The sequence below is a fragment of the Crotalus tigris genome, unplaced genomic scaffold (genome assembly GCF_016545835.1).
Source record: "Crotalus tigris isolate CLP2741 ecotype Arizona unplaced genomic scaffold, ASM1654583v1 scf7180000017836.1595184, whole genome shotgun sequence".
In the NCBI taxonomy this organism is placed as follows: Eukaryota; Metazoa; Chordata; class Lepidosauria; order Squamata; family Viperidae; genus Crotalus; species Crotalus tigris.
This window is the reverse complement of record NW_024096663.1, coordinates 1,094,302-1,118,029: the sequence shown is the minus strand read 5'-3', so window position 1 is coordinate 1,118,029 and position 23,728 is coordinate 1,094,302.

The window sequence follows — 23,728 nt, the reverse complement described above, 5'->3', positions numbered from 1 at the left end:
AAAGAGAAGAAAAAAAAAACTTTCAAATCGCCATTTTACTTTCACTCTCCACACAAAGAAAAACAAAGAAAAAAAAAAGAAAGGTCAGCCTTTCAAACTAAAGTCCAAATAACATCCAATAAATCAAATCCTTTATCTAGCTCTGTCCGCTTTTAAAAATAACTCACCCAGTTCCTTTAAGCACGGAGGTGGAAGCAGCGTTTTGCTTTGTTCCCAGAGGAACAAAGACAGCTGTGAGGCGGAGACAACCCGAACTCCGAGGGAGCTCTCTTTTCACCCCCCAGGGAAAAAATTCCTGGGGGGTTTAAGAGGCTCTACCTCTATTCAGGTGATACTTCCCTCCCCCACTTCGCCCAGGAAGGAGGTTTTGAGCTGTGAAACAGCTGGTGCCTGCTGTTCTCCGGGGTTCTCACACTTTCCCAGGAGGATGGTTACAAAGTAGCCGCCATCACCGACGCTTAAACCACCGGAAGTCCCAATTGTGCCGTTTGCTTTTGATAAATAACACGAAGAGCTTGTAAAATTTTTTCTCCAAAATTCATTTTCTCAATTAATCTTAACATAAATTGCCAATTCAACTGATCAAAAGCTTTTTCAGCATCTAAAAATATCAATCCTGCAGAAACTTGATTGTTTTTATCTAAATATTCTAATAAATTAATAATTTGTCTAACATTGTTCTTCATATACCTTCCAGTTATAAAACCCGTTTGATCCATATGTATTACATGATGCAAGACCCTCATAAGTCTATTAGCTAAAATTTTCGAAAAAATCTTATAGTCCACATTTAAAAGAGATATAGGTCTATAATTCTTTGGTAAAGTAAGATCTTGGTCTTCTTTTGGAATCAAAAATATGAAAGCTCTACCCCATGACAAGGGGGTCTCTGAACCCTGTAATATATTATTAAAAAGCTCCCTTAAAGGTTGAATCAACTCTTGTACCAAAGTTTTATAATAAATAGATGTCAATCCATCAGTACCTGGTGCTTTACCTAATTTTAATTCTTTAATTACTAACTCAATTTCTTCACTAGTAATCAGACCGTTAATTTCTTGTTTCTGGTCTTCTGTTAGTTTAGGAAAGTTAGCATCTTTTAAATAATTATCTATATCTAAAGTCTGTACTTTAGTACTCATATATAATTTTTGATAATAATCTAAAAAGGATTTCTTAATCAACTCCTTCTGATATACCAATTTACCATTATAATTTATTTTATCTATAATTCTCTGTTTCTGCTTCTTTCTCAGTTGGTAAGCAAACCATCTCCCTGGTTTATTGGCATTACAAAATGTATTTTGTTTCATATACAGTAAATTAGTTGCAGTTTGATCAGCCATCAACATGTTAAATTGTGATTTAAGCAATTTTATAGATTCCTTAATCTTCTCATCTGTGGAATTTAAAATCAGAGCTTTTTCTTTTAATTTAATCTCATCTTCCAACTCCTTACGTTTCTGCATCTGCTTCTGTCTATAAACCTTATTCATTTGTATCAAAATCCCCCGCATATAAGCTTTACCTGCATCCCAGACCATTGACATTGAAGTTCCCTTATACATATTTAAAACAAAATAATCCTTTAATTGCTCCTTTAATTTTTGAACATTCTTTTCTTGTCTAAATAAATTTTCATTCATCCTCCAAGATCTCCTCTCCTCTTTTTCATCAGCCAATTCCATCCAAACTGGGCTATGATTTGTCAATGTCCTAGGGAAGATCTTAACATTCTTTACCCTAAAATATAGATCCGTTGTAATAAAAAAAAGTCAATTCTTGAAAAAGATTGATGTCTGTCCGAAAAGAAAGTAAAGTCTCTCTCCTCCAAGTTATGTTCACGCCAATAATCTCGCAACTCCCAGTCCTCTTTCAAATCAAAAAAAGCTTTAGGTAATTTGGCCTGTTTAAAAGAAATAGAGGATCCTTTTTTGTCTCTTTGTGTATCTAAAACACCATTCCAGTCTCCCATTAGTATAACAGATCTATAATCCAACAAAATTAGTTTTTGATGTAACAATCTATAAAATTGTTCCTGTTGTTGATTTGGTGCATACAATCCCACTATAAGTACTTTCTTACCATACAGACCCACTTCAATCATAACATATCTCCCTTGGGGATCAGATTCTACTAAACAGGCTGATAAATTTTGCTTAACATAAATAACTACTCCCCCTTTTTTCCCGGGAGCAGAAGATACAAAATGAGATCCCAAACGAGCATTAACTAAATATTTTTGATCTTTAGAAATAATGTGTGTTTCCTGCAGACAAATAATATCATTGTTATGTTGCTTTAAGTAATGAAATATTTTCTTTCTCTTTTGGGGGGAATTGAGACCATTAGCATTCCATGTCAGGAGCTTTACCATCTCCCTTAACCAAAAGCCTGGAGAAGACTGCTTGAAGATCTGCCATTGAAGAATGTACTGCAGAGCTCTTGGGTCTTGCTCCTCCCACAGGCACCGAAGCAAATTCTTGTAAAACTTCTTTAACTTCTTTCTTCTGTTGTTCCTTTTCCTTACGTCTATGGGCTGCCCGAGTCATTCTTTGCTCTTTCATCTCTGCTTGTTGCGACCACTCAGCCTGTGATTTTCCAACATCCATCAATACTACTTCTTCAGACTGCTGTTCCACTTCCTTGCCATCCAAGACTTTCTGCATCATAGGTGGTGATGAGCATGCTCCCAGGACCGACTTATAAAACTCCTTTGCTTTAGAAACAGTGTTAAGTCTATAACGCGTCCCCGCATGACTCACCACAATACCCATCGGAATCTCCCATCTGAATGGCATCAATCTTTTTTTAAGTTCATTGGCTAAGAAAGCAAACTCTTTTCTTCTTCTTAAAATTTTAGATGGAATCTCCTTTAAAATAATGACATCTTGAGCAGCAATCTGAAACCTCTTATTATAAAAAGCTTGTATAATTTCATTGCGCAGAGATCTCTTCCCAAAATAGATTACCACATCTCTTGGCAGATTTCTTTGCTTTGCAACCCAAGAGTTTACTCTAAATATTTTTTCAATTTCTCTAAATATTTCTTCCTTCTCTCTATTCAGAATAGCAGCAAAGTCATTTACTACAATCTCTCTTGATGTATTCACCTCTAATCTTTTTCTTGACTTCAGTGTGCTTGATGTTGTCAGCTTGAAGGATACCCAAGTATTTGTAGTAATCTTCCTCATCCAGACTCTTAATATTATTTTCGTGGGGCATCTTGATTCCTTCAGTTTTCACTACTTTTCCTTGTTTGATAGTAAGTGTGGCACATTTGTCCAAGCCAAACTCCATAACAATATCTTGGCTATATATACGGACAGTGTTGAGCAGCGATTCTATTTCAGATGATGTTTTTCCATACAGCTTCAGATCATCCATGTAAAGGAGATGAGATAGTCTGGTAGGTGTTGTTGTTGTTATCATTATTATTATTACGTACTTTTGAATTGTAGAACTTTAGACAGCTGCTAAAAGTACTCTAGGAGTGCAAGAAGAACCAGTCAATTGCTCTTGGATGAAATAAGGGTTGACTGATTCCTTGAGGTGATGATCAACAAAACAGAAACTCACATATGTTGGCATATAATGCAAGCATATGAATAAAGTAAGGAAAAGCCCAAGAAATGTATGCTTGGTAAAGTTTAGGGAAAAAGAGAAACACTAGATAACTGGATATAGTAGAACTACTGGATAAGGTAGACAAACTGGATAAGGTAGACAAACAAGATCAAGGAAAACACTAGAATGTCTTTGGAAGAACCAAGGATTATTACCTGCAATGGGTCAAGGTGACAAACATTTGTCTACAGAGTAAAGGTTTAGCTTGATTCAGTGGCACTTAAATGAATTAAAGTGTTGCAGAATTTCATCTCTATTCATTATGCAGCATAAAATAGAACTCAACAACCTCTGCTTTTATTTATTTCTGTATTTCATACAATCTAGGCAATGCTCACATCTAGCAAATGAGATCTATATTTACTGTATGTATTCTTAGTTGATTCAACATGAACTTAAAATATAAAAGTTTGTTGTAATTACAGGAATTCATGTGCTGCCCATTAGATATCCCACATAGGCAGTCTTCCTTAAGAATGATTCTACTAGAGTTTTCTAAATACAATAAGATCATTTTTAAATGATCTTATTGTATTTAGAAAACTCTGAGTAGAATCATTCTTAAAGAAGACTGCCTATCAGGAACAGCCTGGGACCATTCTATGTATAAAAAGGATCTCCCATAGGATGAAATTTAAACTAGGACATATTTGAATATTTATTTTAAGAATAATTCCATAGGTTATATATATTTAAATATAAATACACAGTAATATATCTTAAAACATCATTTTAGATATGAAAAGACTAATTTTGATTTAACAGAAGAATGCCATAGGATTGTAGTGACATAAATCTCTAAAGGAATTCCTCTAATAGTATAAACTATTATGTAAGACTAAACATACAGAAGTCACTTTACAGCCTAATGAAAAATCAACCAGCCCTTTGACATGTATTCTAAATTTCATTAAATTTTAATACAATTCCTGATGCCTGTACCAAAGGAGGTTTGTTCTAGTTTTCTCCCATTCAAAAGTTCACAAAGCAGTACTTATACATTACAGCTCACACATTGTGCTAAATCAAAGTAAGCAACTCACAGTGCTGCCCATGTAGAAAATGATAAGCAGACTGGAAGTTGTATCCTAGCAACATCTGGAATATATGGGTTCACACAATGGCAGGGTTCAGAAAACACATTATAATTTGTTGCAATGTATGACCCTAATAATTTTCTGTTGTTGCTTGCAGTTATTTCATTGTTAAATCCAAAATTGCAATTCGATTTTTGCTCTATCAAAGGTTGCCTTGGATGCAGTTTGAATCCTGGTGTTTGGCAGCAGAATGAAGAGAACAAACATATTGTAGAATGAATAAAATAATTATAATATATGTTATATTATATATTTCTGTATAATTATAGTGCAAAGTTATTTATAAAATTAATTTAGTCTGGCTTTAGTTTTTATGTTTGCCATGAATTTGAGGATGTTTGGCAAAATATTCTGAAAAATCCTTTATATTATGTCTTTTTTCATCATTTATGTGTATGTTTAGATGCATGTGATTCAGAAAAAGTAATTCAGTCTACTCTAAATTGGTTCCTGAATTACTGTTTTATTCCCAAAGCAATTTGGAAAACCCTAGGGCAGTGGTGGTGAACCTATGGCACGGGTGCCAGAGGCGGCACTCAGAGCCCTCTCTGTGGGCATGCGTGCCATCGTCCCAGTCCTAGACCTTCAGCTGGGTTTTATAAAACCTTTTCGCTTTAGGTCTCCGCTGCCGTGTGCAAAAAAAAAAAAAAGTTCAGTCAATTTCAACTTCTCGCGGGAAAAAAAAAGACCTTGCAAAGTTGGAATTGATTGATTGAACTTTTTAGTCCCACCCAGTCTGCCGTTACCACTGTGGCCATGCCCACCCAATTGGCCATGCCCAGCCAATGGGCCACACCCACCCAGCACTCGACGATGCATAAGTGGGTTTTGGGTTGCAGTTTGGGTACTCAGTCTCTAAAAGTTTCGCCATCACTGCCCTAGGGGATATACTCAGTACATTCTGAAAATAAAAAAGATTTGTGAATCTAAAGCGATTTTAAAGATATGAATGTAAATTTCAATGTTATAAACAAATGACCTGTGAACTGACCAAACTAAATGTCAAAACATACCTGAGAAAGGGTTCCTGCGAAACTTTCTTACACAGGGATTTTCAAATTATTTTCATTTTTATTTAGATTATATGATACAAGTTGTGATTCTGTAAACTGGGCTCAATCATCAATTATACAAAATTGTAAATTAATATAATTGTAAGGCCATATACCCAATCTGACATGGTCATTTGCATATAATCTTCATAGGCCGATTACAAATTTCTGTGTTTGTGTGTATATGAATACATTTGTTAAACATAATTACAGTTTCACAAAATGAAAGATGCAAGAAGCAAGATTTCCAATCATGTGAGGTTAGATCCTGCAAATGTAGACACTATAAGCAATGTATAGGCTGGGATCTATGTATAGGAAACTGATATATGTAGAGAAACCAAGGCATGGTCTGTCAATGTAATTTCAGTGCCATTTTGATGCAGTTTATTTCTTGATAAACAAGAACTAAACTGTGAATAGAGCTTTTGTCTCATGTGAGCTTACTTGCAAATTATTTTTAATTACAGTGGGAAAACAAAATAGAACCTACCAATTGGTTATGCTGAAAACCTGTTTTGAAGAACAAGTGTGCTATTTAAAAGGAAGCTTGAAAATACAAAGAAATGAGTGTCTGGTGCCTGTGTGATTTCACAGTTCTAAAGGAACTAAATGACAGGCAAACATGCTCCTATATCCAAAAATTTGAATATATTGGACCTATAGGAGTACAAGAAGAAATTGAGCCAACAAAGGTACTGTGTTAAGACTTGTTCTTAGATAAACCTTTACAAAATGTTTTATAGATAGCGTCTCCTACCCGTAAGACTAGCTAAAATGGGCCCAGACATTTCCCCTATGTGCTGGAAATGTAATTTGGCAAGAGGGACATATTATCATATGTGGGTGAAGTGCCCGAAAGCCAGTGACTTTTGAAACAAGGTTAAAAAATGGCTAGAAGAAATGCTAACGACAGGGGTAGAGTAAAATCAGAACTCCTCTTACTAGGTATTACCAAGCAGAAATACAGTAAAGGGCACTTTATTTAATGTTACATATTTTCATGGCTGCCAGACTGGCCTACACATAAAACTGGAGAAATAAAGAAATTCCAACATAAGAAGAGATTCTATATAAAATCTTATCTTTTTTTAAAAAAAATTTAAATTAATAATACAAAATTAAAAACATATTGGACATAGATATGACATCACTGGTTCCATACATCTTCCAACATTTTACAATAGTATTAGTACTCATATAGAGTATATAAGTATATATAAAATCTTATCGTGTGCTGATATGGATAGGCTTACTATGGAAGTAAAGGACAAGACAGAAACGGACTATTTTGAAATCTGAGACAAATTTTATTGCTGGTATGAGTCAAGGAGAACTGCTTGGACTTTAAGTTAGTGCTAAGATTGTGGTATATAAAACTGTATGCTAGTATATAGAGAAACAAATTTGAGACTGTATTATATAGGAAAATATGTATATATAGAGATTAGGAATTATATGTATGGCAAGGATCAAATTGTTAGGATTATATATACTGGAATGTCACGTTATGTCCTTTTTTGTTTTAACTGTTTTATTAATAAAAAACTTTTTAAAAAAGACTTGTTCTTAGATAAAAAAAGGTAGGAATAGTAAAAAATCTCCTCCAGTTTTCATGCTGCAAGAAACCTCATATATGATAGTATCAGATTTTTCATTAACTACAGTATTTCTGAGTTGTGTGAAGCACAGGCAAAAAGCCTTTTTTCAGTATTATTTTTTTTATTAAAAGTTTTACAAATTTATTACAATATAAACCCCCCACCCCTCACCCCTTCCCCCATCCCCCACTTCCCAGAGCTGATTACAGGGTAACAAATAAACAAACATAATCTAACTAACATAAACCAACTATACTATCAATCAAAACCATAACACACTTTAACTCCTTCTCAAAACAAATATTAACAAATTAAAACAAAAATAATAATATAATTAAAACTATTAATAATTATCTAAAATCTACTCAAAGGCAAGGTAATACTTTTCAGTTTCATATTTCTTTTGAATATAATCAATCCATCTTCTCCAAACCATAATGTATCTTTCTTGTGAATGGTCCTTCAAGTAGGTGGAGATTTTCGCCATTTCTGCTAAATTAGACACCTTAAGTATCCATTCTTCCAAAGTAGGCAGTGAGTTTTTCTTCCAATATTGCCCCACCAATAATCTTGCAGCTGTTATAAGATTCAACATCAAATTGATTTCTTTAACATCAAAATCTACAATAATACCCAACAAAAATAATTGCGGAGTAAACTTTATCTTTCTCTTAAAAATCTTTTGAATATTCCACCAAATCTTAATCCAAAAGGCTTTGATATCTCTACAGGTCCACCAGATATGAAAATAAGTTGCATCTAAATTTCCACATCTCCAACATTTGGGCTGTAAATTCAGATACATGCAAGACAACTTTGGGGGATCCAAATGCCATCTATAAAACATTTTATAAAAATTTTCTCTTAAATTTTGCGCTTGAGTAAATTTTACATTTCTAACCCAAATTGTCTCCCATGTATCCAATAAAATTGGATCTTGAATATTTTGAGCCCATTTAACCATACAATCTTTAACTAACTCCGTTTCAGAATCTAATTCTATTAAGGCACTATAAATTCTTTTTATATGAGCTCGACTTTGATCTTTAATCTGTTTTACCAAATTCACATCCTCTAAAGTGATACCAACCTTTTGATCTATACTCCACCTCACTAACAATTGATTATAATAAAACCAAGAATATACAATATTTTCTTGCTTCAACTCGGTTAAGGGCTTTAATTGCCAATGCTGCCCAACCAAACTAAGTAATTCCTTGTAAGAAATCTTATCCAAATTTACTCCCCTAGATACTCCCTCTATCACGTGTCCAGGAATCCCCCAAATTGGGATGTTATAATTTAACCTATAATAATATTTCTTCCAGACACGCAACAAGGCACTTCTCAAAATATGGGTTTTAAAAACATGATCAACTTTTTTTATCATAAATTAAATATGCGTGCCATCCATATAATAAATTCCATCCCTCAAGAGAAAGAATATTTTTATTTGTTAAGTTGAGCCAATCACTAATCAACGTTAAAGCCACCGCATCATAGTACAATTTTAAATTAGGTGCCTTTAGTCCCCCTCTTTCCGGTGTATCCTGCATAATTGTAAATTTAACTCTTGGCTTTTTCCCTGCCCAAATGAATTTGTTAATCCCCTTCTGCCATTCCTCCAGATTAGCATCTTTTTTCAAAATAGATATCATCTGAAATAAAAAAAGAAACTTTGGAAGTATATTCATTTTAACTACCAAGATTCTCCCCAACAAAGATAATTGTAATTTTTTCCAATCATTTAAGTCCTTTTGCACTTTTACCCATAATGTCTCATAATTATTTTTATACAATTTAACATTAGAAGCTGTTATATATACTCCTAAATATTTAACCTTTCTCACTATTTCAAAACCTGTTAATTTAACCATAATATCCTTTTCTTCATAGACATATTTTTCAATAATATTTTATTGTATTTGCTATATACGTATGTTTGTGAGAAGAGGGGATGGGTGAAGAGAATTACTGCTATAAAAGCAAATTAAGCTCCTCTGACCTTAAAGTGTAGTATGCAAGAAAACTATATGTCACTGACCTTTTTTCTCTTTTTAAATTTGTACTACTGTCCCTAAAGTGTATTAAGAAAGTGAAGTTTGCAAAATTAGTGCCCTTTAAAAGATTTGTTGTAATTGCCAAAGCCTACATGAGAGGTGCTGTAATTTCTTATATGGCTAGGCAATACAAAAAATCAAAACACAACGCCAAAGACAATTAGAAGAAGAACTACATAAAGTTGAGGAAAACCTGCAAAAGGAACCACAAAGATGTGATCTGAAACAACAGATAGATTTAATTAAACATAAGATGGATATTATTGTGAAAGAAGATCTAGGACAGCAGATAAAACATACTAAACAAAATTTCTTTGAAAACGCCAATAAACCAGGGAGATGGTTGGCTTATAAAATCAAAAAACATAACAATAAGCAGAGGGTTACTAAACTTTATAATGCCAAAGGTGATATGGTATGCCAGAACGAAGGAAAGAAACTAGTGGCATATGAGTTTTATAAGAATTTATACAAAGACGACGAAAAGAGAAATAACTATGACATAGTACAGTATTTACAATTAGGCAATTTACCCAAGGTGTCAGAAGAATTTAAAACTCTGCTGAATAAAGAGATAACACATTTAGAGCTCTTGGTCGCGATTAAGAAACAGAAGAATAATAAAGCACCTGGGCCAGATGGTATACCTGTAGAAATGTATAAAATTGCACAAGAATCTTTAAGCCCAATGCTGTTGGATTTATTTAATGAGGTTTTAACCCAAGCTAAAATACCAGCTTCATGGGAAGAAGCCTTCCTCACTTTGATTCCTAAAGAAAACACAGACCTGGCACAAATTAAGAACTATAGACCCATTTCTCTTTTGAATTCGGATTACAAGATTTTCATGGCAATAATGGTGCAAAGACTTGAAAGGTTCTTAGTGGATTTTATACATACTGATCAAAACGGCTTTCTATCTAAAAGATATATAAGAAACAATATTAGGACTGTTTTGGACATATTGGAGTATTATGAAGTACACAATGAAAAGCAAATATGTTTAATTTTTCTTGATGCACAAAAAGCATTCGACAATGTAAAATGGGATTTTATGTTCAACCAATTATTGTATATGGACTTCGGAGAAAATTTCTTAAATATGTTTAAATCAGTTTATTCTAAGCAGGTGGCCAAAGTAATAATCAATGGAGAACCGACTGAGAGTTTTCAAATTCAAAAAGGCATGAGGCAAGGTTGCCCAATATCACCACTGTTGTTTATATTATCTCTTGAGGTATTAACTAGAGTAATCCGGCAAAATGAACAGATCCAAGGTTTAGAGATCAAGAAAGAGACATTTAAAATACAAGCCTTTGCAGATGATTTAGTTTTTATAATTAAAGAACCATTACAGTGAGGGACAAGACTGATGGAAACACTGAGTAGATATGGGGAAATAGCAGGTTTAAAGATAAATAAAGAAAAAACTAAAATGCTCATCAAAAATATGACTAAAATAAAGAAAAATGAATTGGTTGACAGAATAGGTGTTCAAATCATAAATAAAATTAGATATTTAGGGATACAATTGACTGCCAGATGCGCTACACTTAAAAGGGATAACTATGATAAGTTAATAGAACAGATTCAAAAAGACTTTGATATTTGGACTAACCTACAGCTCTCTCTTATGGGCAGAATTGTGGTGATTAAAATGAATGTGTTGCCAAAAATCTTATTCTTGTTCCAATGTATACCTATAAAATTAGACAAGAATTTTTTTCAAAATTTGAATAAAATGATATGTAAATTCATCTGGCAAGGAAAAAGAGCAAGGATTAAATTAAAATTATTGCAGGACTCAAAGGAAAGGGGGGAATTTGGTCTTCCAGACTTGGAGAAATATTACCAGGCTACAGCATTAGTATAGGTAAGAGATTGGATATTACTAAAGAACAGGAGACTATTATGTCTGGAGGGCCATGACCTACAAATAGGATGGCATGCCATCCTTTCATCTCCTGGCACTCAAATCTGCAAAAAACTGCAAGGAAAAGCCATGCAGAGCATACTCCCATCTTCTCCTTATCCAGAGAAGTTTCAGGAGACTGGCCTAGTCACTGGTTTCTTGATCTTTGTCATGGTCATTGGCTCCACTTTTGCAGAACCATCTTTGATTGGCCAAACCTTCCCTGAAAATTTGATGTAGAAGAAATTGTTAATCAGAAATCCTTCTCCCTTTCTTTCTGGTCTCTAAATAATTTGAAAACAACTAGTCTGAAAACAATATGCCTGTAAATTTCAGAATCTGCAAATCTGCATATTAATATGAACAGACCAGAGAGCTGTAATATTTAGACTATTTGTTTAAAATATAATTTTCAGGATATATGGCATTTCTCTGTTCTTATGGCAAATTACACATTATTACTGAAGTTTACACTGCATTTGAATCATATGTTTCTTTCTTTTCTTTGCCTAACAAATGTATATTTTTAATTTCTAAAATGACCTCTGTTAACAGAATAAGCTTCCTTTCTAAGTTTATTTAATTAAAGTGTGAAGTTGTGAGAAACAATAAGAACATGCTTGATTTCTTTTCACCCTCTCCATTTGCTTCCAGTTGAGTTCAGTGTTTACCTTGTATCAATCCTGTTAGAGAATTTTAATTTCTCTATTGGTAAAAAATAAATCAGAAGCTTTCACAGTTGATTGCATTTAGCTGATTCAAATAACTTTATATTTATATAGAAATATTTACAATACCATTCTTCTTTACAGCAACATAGCTTAATGAAGACTTCTTACAGAGACAGACCAGAGACAAAACCTTGAGACTGGAAATCCAGCTCCTAACTCAATACTCTTTTGCACAGACTCAGTAGCACTTTCTTCCCATTGGCTGACTGAGTTACCACATGACTCTTCCTGTTCATGAATATTCCAACACTCCTCCCTTCATGACAGGAAGAGACATCAGATCTATTGACTTAATACATTCTTTAATCGCGAAAAACCTTGTACCACTAACCTGCCCTTATACTGTACATCATTATTTGGCAATACCTTTTTCTTATATACCCACTTACAACCCACAGCTTTGGTTCCCTGTGGCAGTCACTGATTTAAATACTTCATCGTCTCCCATGGATTTCATCTCTTTATCCATGGCCTCCTTCCATCTTTCTTATTCAGATTTTGATAATGCCAACACCTCTTTATAACTTCTTGGCTCATACCACACATTGCAAACCTTTATCTTGCTGGCAGAATATCTGTCAGGCGGAATTCCTTTATTACATCGCTCTGACCTACATGGTATTAACTGCTCCTGTGTCTCAAGTCTATCTGGCTTCATGTCTTGTTCAGCTTCTCCTCCTTGAACATTGACATCTTCAATCATTTTTCCATCATTAGATGAGTTATTGTCATTAAATAGATCACCGTCATTAAGTGAGACATACCCAGAATTTGCATTAATTCTGTCCCAATTTTGTTCTGCAAAATTAGCAGACCTTGAAATTATAATTCTTTTACTTCCATCGCTAAAGCGATATCCTTTTGACCCTGGCTCATAGCCCACAAACCTGAGCTTTCTTGCCTTTTGCTGTCCCTTTCTTCTGATTGCTTTTGGAATATGTACCCATGCAGAACTTCCAAAAATTCTCAAATGTGCCAGTGATGGCTTTCTCCCATATAGAATGGCATATGGAGTATTATTAATGGAGGAACTCCACAGCCTGTTAACTATATAATTGGCAGTCAATATGGCTTCTCCCCAATATGACCTGCTCATATCAGAATCCTCCAATAATGAATCTTTCATTATTTGCAAAACACCATTCCTTCTTTCAGCTACACCGTTCTCTGCTGCTATGTAAGGATTTGTACGTCTGTGTCTTATCCCCAACTGCCCCAACCATTGTTGGAATTTAGTTGACATAAATTCAGTACCTCTGTCAGTTTGCAACTGACACACTTTTTGTCTGTACCTTCTCTCTACAAAACTTACCCACTGTTTGAATTGTTGTAACACCTCTGTCTTTGCTCTAAGCAAGTAGCAAAACGAATACCTGCTATAATCATCAATTACCAGTGCATATTTTGCTCCTCCCAAACTGGCTTGCATAGGTCCCACCAGATCTGCATGGACCAGCTCTAGAACTCTTTTTGTTTGTCTTGTGCTATATTTACTAACTGGGAATGCCTTTGACTTTGATGCTTTGCATACTGCACAGTCCAAATATGTTTTGCATCCCTTCAAATTTAGCCCTTCTGCAAAATCTTGCATTTGCTGCAAAACTTTAAAGCTTGCATGGTCAAGTCTTCTATGCAGAAGATGAACACATGAATCATGCTCTGCAACATTCTTAAATATATGGGAACATTGAACCTTTTGTCCCTGCAATACATATAGGTTATCTTCCTTTATGCCTTCTGCACAAATATTCCCATTCCTTTTGATGAGACACTTCCCATTTACAAAAATGACCTCAAAACCTTGTTTGTCTAAATTAGACACACTTAACAAATTATGTTCCATCTCAGGTACACAAAGCACATTGGTAAACTTTGATTCCAAATATGGAATTTTTACATCGCCTCTTCCAATGACTTTTGCTTTCTGGCCATTTGCCAAAGCCACAGCTTCTTATGCTACTGGAACAAACCTGCAAAATAATTCAGAGTCATTAACAATTGTTTGACTTGCCCCACTATCTATTAGCCAATTGTCTCTGTTGTTGCTATAGCAAACTTTTTGCAACACCAAAATGTTCCTTTTGCAAAGCAGTCCTTTTTGGTTGTACAAATGTCCTTTGCTGCAAACAGTTCCTCTGCAAACAGTTCCTTTGCAAATGTGTGCTCGCTCCACAAATGTAGTAATTCTTTTCTTGCAAAGCAGCTCTCTGCTTGCAAAATCTCTCCTTTGTTGCAACTTGGTCCGGGTCCGATCTGCTTGTTTTTTCTCCTCCGGAGACTTGCAGTCTGGACCCCCTCCTCAGGAATTTCTCCTCCTCGTGGCTGTTCCTAAAATGGCGTTTTTCCTCTTCATTAAGCAAACATGCCTTTAAAGCCTCAAAACGTAAGTCTTGTTCTTCTTTGCACTCAGATATGGTAGAAACTGTGTCCCAGGTTTTATCTAAACTGTTCAACACCAATAAAACCTTCTGGGACTCAGGGAATTTAATCCCATGTTGTTCTAAGTCCAAAAATAAACTTTGCATTTTATTTAAATGCTGTTCCACAGATTCATCTGGTTGCAAACAGGCCCTGTAAAGTTTTCTTGACAATTGCACTATATTGCACGCAGAAACATTCACGTGCACAGCTCTCAACTTCAACCAAATCTCCTTTGCAGTCTTTAAATTTGCAACATTTAGAAATTGTTCATCATCTAAATTCAAGATGAGATAAGCCATTGCTCGATCATGACTTTTCTGATCAACAGCTGCAAACACTTGTGGTGGATTTTCTACAATATACCACAGCTCTTCAGCTTTCAGCAAACATTCCATTTTTGCAGCCCATATAATGTAATTCTTCTGGCCCAAATGAGGCACAGAGTTTTCCTCAAATTCCATTGCAGCCATTCTGCTTATTCTGCCTTGTTCTTATACTTTCTAAACACAGGCAATTTCTTCCAGCTTTATTTTACAATGCAGTCCTTAGTAAGCTCTGGACCCATAACCTGTTAGAGAATTTTAATTTCTCTATTGGTAAAAAATAAATCAGAAGCTCTCACAGTTGACTGCATTTAGCTGATTCAAATAACTTTATATTTATATAAAAATATTTACAATACCATTCTTCTTTACAGCAACATAGCTTAATGAAAACTTCTTACAGAGACAGACCAGAGACAAAACCTTGAGACTGGAAATCCAGCTCCTAACTCAATACTCTTTTTGCACAGACTCAGTAGCACTTTCTTCCCATTGGCTGACTGAGTTACCACATGACTCTTCCTATTCACGAATATTCCAACAAAATCCATGGAAAAACTAAGGCATATAATAATATGTCCCCCCCTCCCTCATTCTATGGTTACAAGCTGACCAGTTGACAATCATAGTTCAATACAGATTATGGGAGGGCAGCTTCTATTATATTTGAATCTATCTCTCCTTGATTTTGGAGATCCCGAGTTGGTTGCCTGAAATACTCAAATCTGTCCTTGAAAAGTGGGGATGTGTAACCACTTTGTCATGGGCCATGTGTGACCTTCAACAGCACATTTCTGGCTTCTAGAGCACATGTCCATACATCTTAAAGTTGCCAAGGTTGAGATACACTGAAATAAAGAAAATTGGAGGTCTATACACAAATGATAAGGGTACATTGACCTGGTCTAAAAGAAGGCCATTCTCTATTTTTCTGTTATATTATTTTATAAGGCTGTTCCTTTTGTGTACTTAATATACACATCTTTGGAGACAAGTTTCCTGTCTCCTGATGATGCTTTGACTCTTCAGACAATGAAACAAAGTGAAAAAGTTCTTGGGATGTATTTTCCTAGGATCATATTGATTTGTTTGTATCTCCAAAAACAGAAAGGTCACCTATATTTAACACTGGTAGTTATGATAACATCAGTGAATTATGAATGGGTTATAATAAGTTGGTCAGGAACACTGCCTGCAAAAGTGTGAGTGCTTTAAATGGAGGAAATGTTTATGGCTGTCCATGTCAAGAGCTCCTGATGACATCAGAGACTTGTCTTTCTGCAGTAACATTCCTTTCTGTCTTCTGTCTGTTTTGCCTGACAATAGCAGGAGCAACACCTTAGCTAAAATAACAGTATGAAGGCAGCAAAGAAGGGAGGGAGTGTGGAAGAGCATTCAGACTTGCAGGATTGATGTCAGCCCTTTAAGATGGACCAGATTAGAAAACCCAAATCATGCATGCTAACACTACTTTTATGATAAGGTTATAGTAACATAATCTTGCAAAATTGTGTGCTATCAGTCTGAAAATAAGTCCTATTAACATTTGCTAAAAATTCACCAGTACTCTATAATTTCCAGACTGAACAAAACAATTACAGATCAGTGAACAAAGACAAGATATAAATGGCTGCCAGCCCCATGTTTCTTTTTGAAGGGATGGTTTTTGGGACTAAGGACTCATGCACACATATTTCTTAAATTGCAACTCAAGCATGTCTCAATGACTGTCCTTCTATTGCCTTTGACTCATTTCAACTCATAACTTATCACATTTATCTATTTATGTGATCTGATGTTAAAATAGTGTTTTTTGTCTTTTCCTGGTACAAGCTTTGCCATATGCATGATATCTAATTCTTTGGTGGTGACTATGGTGACAGTGTATTCAGGAATTGGAATCTGTCCAGCTCTTATTTGCTGTTTTGGGCTGCTGTGGACATACTTTTTCAATTCAGAAGTGCAAACCTTCTAGTTCACTTTCATAAAGTGATTAATGCTGCAGGTTTTGTTTGTCATTCTGGCGGTGGGAGTAGCAGAGATGACAAGCTATAAGGTTAGGATTGGTGTATGTGGGGAGCATGAGGAGTAGGGAGTCCACTTGACCAGTGTCCTGTCAGCTGTTCTGGGGAATGAGAGATTGAGGGAGGTAGTGAATGACTGGGTGAGAAATAAAGAGGGAATAAAAGTGAGAAAGGCTGTCTAAGAGAGCTTATGAGTGTGAGAAAGACAGAAATGGCCCAGGGAAATCTGGGTGCATTGGTAATGGAACTTCACAGTAAAGGAGGATAGACAGGCCAGCTCCCCAACCATTCATGTTCTGATAGATGACTAAACATACAGACCTCGTTGTTAAGTCCTGGGAACGATGGAGAATGAAGAATACACATGTTTCTGGAACAGCTCTTTATTGTGCTTATTTCAAACTCCAACAACAGGCCTCCTTTTATATGTCCCCATTTCTCGGACAAGATGGCAACATTACTAGGCACTTTTCGCGCCTTGCGCATGCACGCTTGGTCAGCGCCACTCAGTCTGGTCCCGGGCAGCTTTTGCAATTGCCCGGGAACCTTGCAATGCCCCAAGCCTGCATTTACAGGCTCAGGACACAACACCCCTCCCCTCTTAGCTAGAACACACATGGTGCTTGTTCTTACAATCCATACAAAATATAAAATAATAATAAATTTCTTTCCATCTTACAGATACTCCATTCTGCTACAACTTGTTGCCACTCTCTAATGTGTGCTTCGCAGGTTCTGTTGCTACCCACATAAGTCCATCTCCTCACCATAGACTTGTACTGTTCTTATGTTGAAAAGAACCTTACATACTCATCTAGGTGTTTAGGAGGGGCCTTAACCCGTTGGGACCTTCGCAGGATGAAGGAGGGTGCCTGGTCTGACAACTCCCCTGCTCAACTGGACAGACCAGGACTTGACCTTAAGGGCACCTGGCCTACCGGCCCACCTATGGGCTCACTAGACCAGGACTTTTATGCACAAGTTTTGCAGGTGACCCCTGGTAGGACATACTGGTGGAAATGCCAGAATTTTCCCAAGGCTCTGTGAGAGCAGCTGCACTCTCCCAACCTTCTGAGTTGGCTGAGGATTCCAGAACTACTCTGAATGGTTTCTGAGAACCTATGTCCTCGAGCCAGCAACTGTTTTCGGATATGCCCTGTGAAACAGGTGTGTGTAATGGGCCACAGTATTTGGCGGACCCCACGGTGATGCCTGCAGTGCCAGAGTCAGGAGAGGCCTCTTTGCTTGCCCCCCTTACATAGGACCTCCTTTTGGAAGCAGTTGCAGAATTAAACCTGCTTCCTAGCTGGGTTGCTAGTTCTTGCGTGCTGTGTGAGTTCTGTGAATACCCCCGGTTATCCTCCCTGTCTGGAGTGTTACTGTTTTTGTATGGGATGTGTGGATGTCCCTGGGGTGACTCCCTGGCTGGAGTGCGTCTTGGTGTGTAGGGTAGTTCTCTGCCCCATGAATTCTTGTTTGGAGCACTTGTGGAATCTCGGGATGGGGGATCAACGATCTCCTCAGCTGCCGGCACTGGCTGCTGACATTGATCCTCAGAATGTATTCTATAACCTTCCTCCCCCCCCCCAGAGCAGAGCCAGGAGCGTAAGGGTGAGACTCCAGTCTCGTACGCAGCTGATCTATGTGCCACCAAAGAACGCGGCTGTCTTCCAGGGACACTTCATAGGACAAGGGGCCCGAGACCTTGCAGACCACAGCTGGTACCCAGAGACGACCAGGCCCATAGTTTCTGGTCCAAACAGGAGCACCCACTTGCAGACACCTTGGTGGCCGTGGATGCGACCCTTGAGATGCCACCCAGTCAGGGTGCAGTCTGTCCAGCTTGATAATGAGCCGGCGACCCCAATGAAGTTCAGCCAGGCTCTTTCCAGTGGCAGTGCAAGGTGTGGTGTGATGTGCAAGAAGAAAGTCTGCTAACCTGTGATGCCAGTCACCGTAAATCAGTCTCTTAAGGGCATCGTTGGTGGTGCACACCATACGTTTAGTCATTCTGTTGGTGGATGGGTGGAAAGGAGCAGAAGTTGCATGGTGGATCATGTTGGCCTGGAGGAAAACCTGGAACTCAGAAGAGGTGAATTGAGGACCATTGTCTGAAACGAGAACATCTGGAAGGCCATGAGTTGCAAAAATACTTCTCAGCACCTGGATAGTCTTGGCAGCAGTAGTGGAGGACACAGGAACAACCTCTAGCCACTTAGAATGGTTATCAACAACAACCAAGAAGAATTGACCCTGAAAGGGCCCAGAGTAATCTATATGTACCCTGGACCATGGGGTGTGAGTTTCCTCCCATCTATGAACTGGGGCCTGAGGCATTTCAGGCTGGGACCGTTGGCACACATGGCACCCATGCACTTGAGCCTCAATGGCGTTATTGAGGCCAGGCCACCACAAATGGCTGCGCGCAAGTGCCTTCATCCTGACTATGCCAGGATGTTCCTCATGTAAAGAATGCAGCACTCTAGTCCTCAGTGAGGTAGGGATTACAACCCTACTTCCCCATAGTAGACAATCCTTGAAAGTGGACAATTCATGTTTTCTTTGCCAGAAACTCTGAAACTCAGTATCAGGGCATCTGTCAGGCCATCCTGACAACACGCATGACAGAACGTGTGTGAACATGTGATCAGTGGCAGTTTCAGCAGCCACAACCCTTGCACTGAGGGGAGACTCAGGTAGTTCTTGAATGGACAGAATATTAATGGCTGGAGCAGGATCAGGCTCCAGTGTTGGAAGGGGTAATCTACTCAGAGCATCAGCATGACCCATTTCCTTTCCAGGCTTGTGAATTAGAGAGTAGTCATATGCTGACAGGAAAATGGACCAACGCAGCATATGAGGGGAAAGAATATGTGGGGTCTGTTTGGTTGTGGTGAACAACCCTAGCAGAGGCTTATGGTCGGTGTAGACAGCCCTTAATCTCTCAGCCAAGATTTGAGGTGATTCTCCTGCAATGAGGACATCATCAAAATATGGACAGACTCCTGGAATACCCCTCAGTGTGTTCTCCATAATACTCTGGAAAATGCCAGGGGCTACCTTTACCCCAAATTGCAATCTCTTCACTTTAAAAGCTCCTCTATGAGTCACAATCGTCTGAGCCTCAGCAGCTGCCTCATCAACAGACAACTGTTGATAGGCCTGTGCCAGGTCAAGCTTCGCAAAAATCTGCCCCCCCCCCTTTTAGGGAAGCCAGAATGTGACTTACTACAGGTACTGGATAAGCGTGTTGCTGTAGTGCCTTGTTTAGTGTGCACTTGTAGTCCGCACAAATACGAATGTCCCCATTAGCCTTTAAAGGCGTTACTATGGGGGTTTCCCAAGGACTAGAATCTACAGGCTCTAGAATGCCCTGCTGACGCAATTTCTCCAGTTCAGCATCAATCTTGTTTTTAAGCGCAAACGGAACTCTCCTAGGCTTGATCCTAATGGGTGCTATGGATGGATCTAATCGTAGTGAAACTGGAGGCCCCTTGTAGGTTTCAAACTCAGAGCTAAACACATCTGCAAATTCCCTGCAGACTTCTGCAAAGCTAGACGTTTGCAAATGGTGCAGCCCTGTGACATGGATTCCCAGAGCCTCAAACCAATTGAGTCCAATAAGACTCGCACGTTCACCCCCAACAACCAACACATCTAAAGAACCCTCAAAATCCTTGTACTGTACCTTAAGGGTGGCCTCTCCCTTAACACACACCTTAGAATTCTGAAAGTCTGTAAGTATCACAGTGGATGGCCTGAGTTTCACTCGACGGCTACTGCTGCTGCAAATCTTCCTGAATGTGTTGAGGGAAATAATGGAGAGAGCGGAACCAGTGTCCAATTTCATGGATAAGGGAACCCTTTGCAACTTTACTTTAAGGGACAACTTCTTTTTTAGGGGTTTATGTGTGCCTGTCCTCAGAATACTTCTGCGTGTTGTGCAGAAACCCACCCTATTTTGGCTGGGGACTCTGGTACCTTTCAGATGCAATTCTTCTTTAGGTTGTACCTTCTGATGACTCAGACATATGGCTGCAATGTGGTCTTGCCTTCCACAGGCCCTGCAAATGGCGAACCGGAACCGGCAGTCTGCTCTTCTGTGGCGTCCTCCATATCCGAAGCATTGTGAAGTTATTGAAGCCTTCTCTGTGCGATCTCTCTGTCTCCTTCTGGCTGCCTGGTAGAGCCTTATTCACCTCATCTTCAGGAACCTCTTCCGAATCTTCTTGCACGTTCTCCTGGTGGACAGCAACAGTCTCTGGAGGGCTTCTGGTGGGCCACATGTTTTTTACTGCTCCGCCTGATGCTTCCTCTGCTGTAACTTCTCGTAGAGCATCTTGGAACGAAATGACTTCTTTCGTGAAGATCTTTTGCTGTAAGTCTCTATTTCTCAGTCCACACACAAAATGATCACGCAATCTTTCCTCTAAGTCTTTAAATTCATACGGTCTAGCTGCTCGCCTCAATGCTGCAATAAAGTCCTTAGCAGATTCTCCTGCTCTCTGATCCCTTTGTTCAAACGTGTGCCTCCATGCAATGATGGACAGCTTGGGCTGAAAATGTTCTTTTAGAAGTTTCTTTAAGTCTGTGTATGTTACGCCTTCCAGCGAAGCAGGAGCCACGAGATTTTCAGCAATTTCAAAACTCTCTTGGCCACATACACACAACAATGTGACAGCCTTCAACCCGTCTTCACGAACTTGGTTAACCCTAAAATAGTTCTCTACTCTTGCAACGTATGATTCCCATCGTTCTGGGTGTGCGACGTCGAATTCTGACAAGCGGCCGATTTTCGCCATTGTAGTTTGTGCTGCTCCACTTGCTTCTGCAGGGAAAGGGTCTCTCAGCCAAACTCACCCTCCAGCAACGCTATACTGGCAGGATAGCTGCTGAATTTAATGCCGTTTTCCCTTCCAGGACTTCTTTTGGGTAAGTCTTAAAGCTTTCTTCTAGCTTTCCTTTTTAAGAATCTCACCTTCGTCGCCAGTGTTAAGTCCTGGGAGCGATGGCGAATGAAGAATACACACGTTTCTGGAACAGCTCTTTATTGTGCTTATTTCAAACTCCAACAATGAGCAAAGGCATGCAGGCTTCCTTTATACGTCCCATTCCCCAGATAAGATGGCAACATTACTAGGCACTTTTCGCGCCTTGCACATGCGCGCTTGGTTGGCGCCACTCAGTCTGGTCCCGGGCAGCTTTTGCAATTGCCCGGGAACCTTGCAATGTCCCGAGCCTGCATTTGCAGGCTCAGGACACAACACTCATCATCTGCCAAATCTTTCCTTTTCCATCAGCCCTATCCTGCATTAAGGAAAATGATTGCTTTTCCCACCCACAGGGAATCCATTTATTCTTTCCTTATTCTACTTTAAAATTGTCAAATCAACATCATTTTCTGTCTGATAGAGCAGAGTCAGAGGCATTACTGAAGTGATCAGATACATTGGACCAGGATTCAGATTCTGAATCTGATTTTGAAGAGGCTGTTGCAGCAGTACGAGTGGAATGTCTGCCGGTAGGAGAAACAAAGCCAAGGATCATCTGACTAACAGAATAATAGAGTTGGAAGAGACCTTGGAGGTCTTCTAACCCCATCCCCTGCTCAAGCTGGAGACCCTATTCCATTTCAGACAAGGGCTGATCAAAAACAGAAGCTGACAATTGATGACAATGTCAGGCCTCCCAGCTCCCACTACCAGTGAGAACAGAAGAGCAAAACAAAAATGTTCTATGAAGATCCCTGCCAAGGCAAGGGAATAAATGTTTTGATTAAAAACAGCTAGATGAGCATGATTTAAGAGGGAGCTCTGAACCATGTTCCTTTGTCAGACCTGTAAATCCTGCTTATAAAGCTCTGTCCTTGGACTGACTGACAAACCTGACTTGGCTATCTGAACTTCAGACTGGATTTGACTTCTCTTCTGTGGGTTCCTACTAAAAGTAAAACTACCAAGGCAAACTTTCTTTCTCAGAGACTTCTTTTGGTTTACATTCCTCGGCAGAGTAACTCCTAACCTAGAGTAAATTGCTAATCTCCATAGCAATTGTGCTTGTTAATTGAAACCTAATGGCATGGTTCTGATAGATGAGACCAACTAAAACAGAACTCTGAGGCTTGAGGTTTCCTTTAAGAACATATTTATTGGCTACAAAGTATCGGCACTGTCAAAAGTGAAAGCAAGACTAAAGTTCCCTCCAAAAAGTTACAGTATACAAAGTTAAACTTCCCACCCCATTACAATGCAATCAACTATGTTTCCAATAGACTAGTTTGGTGGGTTTTCTAATAGAAAGCCTCCCAGTCTAACAAACAGAAATGACCTTGGTTTCCATGGGACACAGAATTGTTTAAGCTAGCAGAAAAATTCCACTACCACCCTCCCATTCTGGTGGCAACCGAAAATGAGCCAAATGGCTTCATTCAGGTTTATTGCAAAGTTGACACCTAAAGCAGGACACTGAAGTCCAGTGAGAAAATAAATTATTCTGGGATTCTTTTGGACCATGTCAAGGACTGGAGAAAAACCTATCAAAGCAGCTGCTTGGATGATTCCTAATCTGTTTGGGAAATCCTGGGTTCAGGTCCTTTCTTAGCCTTTGGAGTTTCCTGAGTGGTTTTGAAGCAGTTGTCATCTCTATTCCTTAATGTGCTATAGACTGTGTTAGCATAATAAAGGTGGTCCTGCTGGACGTGCACATCCTCTGAAGAGAGGCAAAAGCTTACAGAAGCCACATTGTGCCTCAAAAAATGAGGGATGATGTACATTCATGTGCATTGCAAACTCAGGCAGGACACAGAACTACTTCCATTGGGAAAATGCAGAAGGAAGTGTATATTGTTATTTAAATGTGGTCTACATTTGTCACCTCGTCC